Here is an 8,214-nt window from a genome sequence, read left to right on the forward strand (position 1 = left end):
TTTTGGATGAAGGCACATGGCAAGCCATCGCCTCTTCATAGCATTAAATTGAAAGGAAAGGCTATTGAGTTAATGAATGCCATATTATATCAATTAGGTGTGCCCTTGTGCATGTGTGTGTAAAAAGAAATAGGTAGAGAGAAGCTGCTTCATATCAACCATAGAAAGCAATCATCCTTGTGTATAGTCAAGATGTGAAACTCAAGTTGCAGATAATCACCTGTTTTATCACAAACTGAACCAATGAAGGGGGTTATGGGACACGCCTTCCTTTCAAACATGCCTTTGTTGTGTAATTTGTGGCGATGTGCTCATTAGATAATGTGCTCCACTAGTTCAGGGTTGGTGTAATTGGCTGTTAGGACATTTGTCGTTCCTAAGCATTAATTTAATCACTAGTCTAGTGTAAACCTATATCAACCCTAATGGTTAAAGTAATTGTGTGAGCCTGGTCCTCCGCAGATATTTTCTGTCTGAAGTCTGTCCTCAAACTGAACTTTCATACTGAGATACAGGTTAGGACGTAATTTTAACTAAAAGAAACATGTGTGGCTCATAAGAAAAGCAGTCGAGCTATTACCAAAGAAACTGCTTGGGGAAAAAAACTGGTTTTAAAAAGCATATTTAATCAAATTCTTATTAAACTAAACTCACTAAATGTGGATGCATGTAATTTCACATAGAGAAGTAAAACATGCATTCACATGACCAGTTGAATTACCAGTGGCTTGAAGTCTTTGCATGGCTGGAACTATGCAGTGTTCATCATTGTGTATTTAACTCAAGGCCCCTCCTCTGTGTGCCCTGCCGTCCTTCAAATCGTCACAGACCACTGGCGAGGAACTAAATAATAACATTTCACAGTTTCACTATGGGGCGCCATCTGAGGCATGTACCACTGTCACATGATATCACTCTTGCCAAGCAGGCGGCTGTTTGTTATAAGCCGTCTGAGAGGGTGTAAATGTGGATGTGCATGTCTGTCTGTGAGGGACTGTGCATGTGAAATTACATTCTTGCATGCTTGAATGTCAGAGCGCAATATTACGATGATGACTGAGAAGCTCTAACCTTCATCAGGTCTGCAAAGGTAAAACATGTGTTTCCAGGGAGAGCTAACTTTCCAGTCGGATTTACAGAGGGAAATGACATATCCCCTTTCTGACATGGAGTGTTAAAAAGTGAAATGGGGATAGATTCTGAGACAAAACATACCTCCAGGGCACGACAGCTAGAATCATAAACCTGAATCTAGAGGATGGAGACAAGCTTCTAGAGTCATATAACTGAATCTTGTAAAATGGAGGCACTCTGGATTTTAACAACAGTATAATATAGCCATATCTTTACATCCATGATTTCACATTTCACATGGACTTTAATTCAGACTTGACTGCTGTTTGACTTGTTCACTGCAGCAAAAAAATTACCGTTAATTCTACTTAAAAAAAATAGTTGTATAACTAAACACAATACATATTTAGACAAAATAAATTAGCAGTTTGACCCCTAAAGACTGGGAAACAAGATGATGTTTAGACTGACCGCACAACTACTGCAATATTGTCCCTAATCCACAACTACATGTTGATTCCTCAAGGCATAAACATTTTTCCTGTCAAAGTATTTCCTTCCTTAACCAGTCAGAAGTCATTTCACAGTGCCTGAAAGATCGAGATTCTTGTCGTATTCTGTCTGGGCCGAATTGTATGCCTGTCTGAAATGGCTGCTGAGTGCCACTGAAGGATGCCTTTCAACAGACAGGGGGATTTCCAGTTGCTCGAGATGAAATAGTCCCTGGGAGGGGAAGTAGTGTGGCTAGATGAGAGGAAAGAAAACCAGTAAGAAGGGAGCAGTGCCCAGAAGGGCCAGGTTTCTCAGTAAACAAGGGGAATACGGTCTGTGCTGTGGCTCTCAACACATCCATCTTGACCCGAGGTAGGCGAGAGATTGGTTTTCATTCAAAAGTAATCCAATGTCAAAACATCATGAGACATGTAATGGGAACACCACCAAGAAATGGCTTTAATTAATTGGCTGATAATTGATCATTGCTTTGTGACTGGCAGATGTTGTGATAATCATGACCGTTTTTCTTTTCATGTGGGATGATCACGTGTGTCCAAAAACAACTGCACAGATTTAGCCAAAGTGTTGCTTTTTATTCAAATAGGTTTAATGAAAAACACTGCAAATGCTGGTACAACTTAAACTGTCCACCATCATGTCCAAAATATTCCACAAAAATGCAAACCACAACAGTTTGACTGTCAGCCAAGATTAGCTGTTAGCTGGGAAACGGGCTGAGATGGGTTCACATTGGTTCAGTGAAAAACAGTAACATCAGACTGTAAGGCATATTGACACTATTGCTGATACATTTTGATTTTGTGTGTGCACATCAGAGTACAGGATTAAATATTCATGGGCATCTATTTATTTACAACATTGCACGTGGATAGGCTGCACAGCAGTGCAGCTATTAGAGCTGTTGCCTAACAGCGAGAAGGCCACAGGTTTGCCTCCCAGTCTTTCTGTGTGGAGTTTTTGTGTTCCCTCCGTGCATACGTGGGTTTTCTTGGGACTCCAGTTTCCTCACACAGAATAAAACATGCATGTTAGATTCACTGGTAACTCTAAATTGTCTCTGTGTGAGTGAGAGTGTGAATAGTTTGCTTCTATGTGGCCCTGTGATGGACTTGGGACCTGTCCAGGGTTTACCTCACCTCTCACACAGTGCTGCTGCAGATAGACACCAGCTCTTTGTGACCCAGACAGGAAAAGCGGGTCTGCATGTTTTAGACACTCACAAGGATGGATGGAGGTTAATGATAATTGAGATCCTGCTGTATGCAAATCTCGAGTATTTATTTCTTATTTTTTTCTTTCGGTAGCTCCCTTCTTCAGGGGTCGCCACAGCGAACTAAGTTGCACGAAGATTTGACAATTACTTTTACGCTGGATGTCCTTCCTGACACAACCACAGACCACCGAGCTACCACAGCCCTCTGTGCAGAGCAGAGAGCTGCTTTCTAGGGCATCCAGGGAAGTGGATGGTGGGGGTTAAGGGCCTTGCTCAAGGGCCCAGAGTGGGGCAAATGAGGGTGGAGGCAGGTGTGGGTGCTTCACCATTCCCACCCATATTTTGATGTTGTCAGTACCGGGAGTTGATCCAGCGATCTTTCAATCACAGGCCCACCATCTCTAACCTTGAGTACTTATAATGTGTAAACACTCAGCCACTATAATTGTTTAAGCATTGTTTAAAATTTTTTAAAGATATTTTTCATTAATTATCTGCATGTTTTACACAGATTTGCCTTTTGTCTTCCCATTCTCAGTATTTATCACATTAAATCTTGTACACTACTGTTTTTCTACGTTGCATTCAAAAAACAATCAGCCTGTGATAAAAATAAGTTTCCTTCTCCGTCTTGCCTATCTTTCCATGATTTGTCAAGAAGACTTGGACACCAACCAGCTCTGAACCCTGGAAACGAGAGTATTTTTACTGGCTCAGACGGCGTCCAGAAGATATTAGCTGTGTAGGAAATGTGCTGAATATTACAGACTCCACTACTCTGAGCCAAGAAAGACAGTTGGTGTAAAACCCCAAACTGCTGTACGGCTGCTATCTCTCAAAATGTCAAAGCTTTGGTTTCTAAGTCTGTTCTGCAGGGCCTTTAGGTTGGACCTGGAAGGCAGGCAGGCAAGCAGACTGTGGCTGTCCAGCTGGTTGAGTCATGGTGGCAGTTTAATGTGACTTAGGACTTCAGGGTCACCTTTGATACTCAGCCCAGTCTAAAGAAATGTAGCAGGATCAGGCTCATTAGAGTTTGGCCTGAACACTTTACCATAGTCTGGCTGGATTAGACAGTGTCCCAGTTTTTTTAGTTCAAATGCTAAAACAGCAGTTATTGTTTTAACAATAACGTACATGGATTTAATACAATATATACCAGACTCTGAGACTAATGAACAGTTCAGATATTTATTGCCCGATTAATGGAATAGTTTCAAAGTAATCAATTTTCCCAAATAATAAAACAAAGCCAGACGTTAAGCACTAGACTTGCAAGATCTCAACTCCACATTCTTCAAATGCTGTGCAAATGAGCCCTAAAACGTGCTTGGTCGTTTCATGCAATTTCCTATCTGCAGCGTCATGTATGACTGCAGCTAATGAACCAAAAGGGGAGAGCACATTGAAAGGCAATTTGTATCATCTCATTATGGTTCTCGTTCATTATTACAGCCCTGTTAATTTAAACTCTTTGGCAATTTATGTTCTGTTTTCAGATGAGGAGAAGTGAACCTACATGGTTGTTGAAAAGGCCGTTGTAATTAATGACCTCAGACTCAACAGCAAAAATTTGGTAAGGGGAGTGAATTCTTTAGTGAATGAGAGGAATAATATAATTTACAAGAACAGCCAGGTTAAAATAATTAAACTTAGTTGTGTAGGGTAATTTAGGAAAACATTGAAACTCACCCCTTTATAATCTTTGACAAACATTAAGTGTTTCTGGTTTCTATCATGCTGAAGTTTTAACACAATGTCTCCTGGGATTGGTCTTTAAACACAAAAACTCTGGAGATGGACATTAGCTTTTAATTCTTTTGGCAAAACAGTTATCAGGCAAAGTAATGTGTCAAGAATTTGAGATCAAATGCATCAATGCAATATTTAATTAGAGTGAAAAAGATAGAATAACTTATATGACGTGCATAGATGGTCCTATTTCTGAAACTGTCAAAAAATGGCATCTCTTAAAAAAGTGCTACAACTCAACTACAGACACATCACATTAAAATAATCAGAAATCATATCAAGGCTGACAGAAAAAAATATCTGTGTATTTTATTTTTTTCTACATCGCTGACATTTCTTGCAGTGGCAGGGTAGAGCCCATCATTCTCAGCTGTTCCCAGTTCTGTTGACAAGGATCTACTCAGCTGGAACATTGTCCTCAGTTTGTCCGGCCCTAGTGAGAACTACCCAAGTTTACCCCTAACCTTTGTTTTCCTTGTGCGCCTTGTAGCTCCTGATGCTCAGTGGAAAACCTCTTGGACCCTCCTTGCGAATTTTCCTCGTCAAGCTCCTGCTGTTCTCCTGTGTCAGACTCTGGATCCACTATTTACAATCTGCAACAATAAAAACCAACTAAACGTCACGTCACCCAGTCTTAAAGTCCGTCCTGCCACTCTTTCTCATCTCTCCACTTACCGGATCATCTTGTTCTTCTTTCTCCAAACTGCAAACAAGAAAACATTCAAGTAATCCAAAGAAGACTCTTTCTAAATAACCATCTCAACTATACTCACCAAGTCTCCGGTCCTACACCTCCCTCCTGTGTTCCAGTAACTTGCACCTGTAAATAAATCACTTTTTTATCTGCCTGTGTCTTTCATGTATCAGTTAATACTCTGGGTATGTACTGTAATTATTACAAACGTGATAAATTCAAGAAATGTGCTAAAAAAAATCTAAAGAAAAAACAAAAACTAAGCAGTTAAACTGAGACATACTTAATGGGCAATTATTAAACCAGTTACAGCTTTTTTCCTACACATTTTCAAGCTACATTTGATTATATTTAGTCATCAAATTAAATGCTTTTAAAATGCTTGCCCACATCTCTTCTCTTTTAAAGTTAGAGAACTAAAAGGCGTGAGTAATGTAATTTCACCTCACCAGATTAAATGTTCCTACGTAGAACTATAACTTTTTGTTTGACAACACAATACAGTAAATCTTCATTGATTTAATATGGAAAAGATCCTCAATGACCCCCTAATGTGGTTTAATTGTGCCTCCTGTCCAGGGTTGCCAGATAAGAAATAACTAACAATCAAACTGTTGCTTTAATTCAAGCAAACACTGACATTTTATCAGAAAGTCTGTGTGTCTGGCAAGCTCAAAACACACTCCATTCCCCTCCCCCCCGGAAAAGTGTATACCCCCACACCCACCTTACTTCCACCACCAATGAGAAATGTGCACCTTCACTCCACACATATGATAGCTTTGGTAAAAATAAAATACAATTGTGTCAAAACAAGTTTTTTTTTTTGGCTTACTTGCGTTAGCTTTTTAAAAACTACTTATTGCACATTGAATAAACTACAACTATTGTTTAAATACAATAATTATTGCATGTCTGGAAACAATTCTGCCACAAGTCAACTAAGTTTAAGTCTTGGGACCAGAAGCAGCTATGCAAGGGGCTGATTTGCGGTCTGAACGCTAAGATTCGAGTAAGTGAAGAACCCTTTCGTCGTGTAACATCCGACAGTCCATGCCAGCTCTTCAGACAGAACATGTCTCGGCAAGTGCTTCTTGTCACAGACAGAACGTGTTCTTGGCTCCTTTATTTGAGAGGCAGCTTCCTTCTGAATGTTCTCTGCAAGTTTCAAAGATATGAGATTAGACAGCTGCGTGTCAGATTCATTGTCCTTCGTTAACAAGTCTAATTTGTGCCTCATTCTGTCTTCCAGCTCTTCCAAGATCTCAGACAATCATTCTGGCTCCCACTGGGGTTGAAGGAATCATCACGCTGGCATCCATATTTGCACCATCTGCGATGGAGAGAGCTGTGTGGTCATGGATCAGTCACGCACACATACTCACACGCCAACAGCTACACATGAGCAATCACCCCTTTTCCTTTGACTTAACCAGATAAACATGTTTGCAATCACCTTTAACTGCTTACTGTAAAATCAATAGTTGACATTTTTAATAACTAGAAGTTTTGGAAATTGGACATTGCTCACAAACTAAGTCACAAGAAACCTGATAGTGCATGTTTTCTGTACTTTAATTTCTACATAATTAAATGTTCATCTGCCAAGAAATGTAGTGTTAGTTTAACAGCCTGAAAATATATCAGGCTCTCTCATCAATATGTATTCTGTCAATGCTGCTATAAAATATGCTTTCATGTTTACAAAGCTTTTCATGGCCAAGTATGAACAAAAACAGTTAAATGGTGATACATAACATTTTCACCAACAATATCATTTTTGTGCTGAAATAATTAAAATAAAAGTGACCAGTCAAGTTTACAAGACAGTGGTGAGACCAGCTATGTTGTATGGTCTGGAGACAGGGCATTGACAAAAAAAAAAAAAGGAAAAAACAAGAGAAAGAACTGGAAGTGGCAGAAATGAAGATGTTGACATGGATAAGATTAGGAATGAGATCATCAAAGGTACAGCACAGGTTGAACAACTGGGAGATAAAGTTAGAGAGACCAGACTGAGATGGCTTGGACATGTACAAAAGATGGACAGTGGGTATATTGGTAGAAGGTTGTTAGAAATGCAGCTGCCAGGAAAAAGACAAAGATTAAGGCCAAAGAGGAGATATATGGATGCATTTAAAGAAAACATGGAGGTAGTTGGAGTCAGGACAGAGGATGCAGAGGACAGAGTGAGATGGAGGAGGATGACTTGCTGTTAAAACCCCTGAAGAGGGAAAAGCTGAAAGAAGAAGAAGAAAAGTGACTGGTCAAATGGTATTAGCGTCTTACATACTCAGAAAGGTAAATGGTGTTCATGACTGTTTGAGAGGTCAAGGCTGTATAGTCGTCAGTCTGTAAACCAAGCTTTCATTGTTTAGTCAATGCTGCTTTTCTACCAGTTATTTCAAAAGGATCAAGTTGGTGAATCATTTAAAACTCTAGGACAGATAAGGTTCACCCATGCTATAATAAAACCAATGTTGTGGAAAAATCACAAGTCAAATGACTGAATGGAACATATTCCCATTTAAACATCCCATTAAGCAATAGAGAATTTAGGATCACCATTTACAATCAGCAACAGCTAATCTATGTTTTAACAGTAGTTTTTTTTTTTTCATCTTTTCTGTTATGCTAACAAGCATTTCAAGAGAGTACTCCCAAAATGAATTACAATACATAAAAAAAAATGAGAAGACTCTGAGTAAAACAATAATGAAAGTCTTGATTTATATATGGTACAACCATCCCTAGCTGGGATACAGGAGAAAGAAAAAAAAAAAAAAAGCTGGCATAGAGTGTATTCTACAGCTGCCTAGGTTTTGTTTGTGTGTCTGCATTATTCCCAGGATGTTTGGATATTGGTCTGTCCTTCTAGCAAGAAAAAAAATGACAATTTACTGCCAAACTATGCGAGTGAATCCAACCACAGCTTTTGGACACCACAACACTATGGGAACAAACACAC

Source organism: Nematolebias whitei, chromosome 8 (assembly GCF_014905685.2).
Source record: "Nematolebias whitei isolate Nwh7 chromosome 8, NemWhi1, whole genome shotgun sequence".
In the NCBI taxonomy this organism is placed as follows: domain Eukaryota; kingdom Metazoa; phylum Chordata; class Actinopteri; order Cyprinodontiformes; family Rivulidae; genus Nematolebias; species Nematolebias whitei.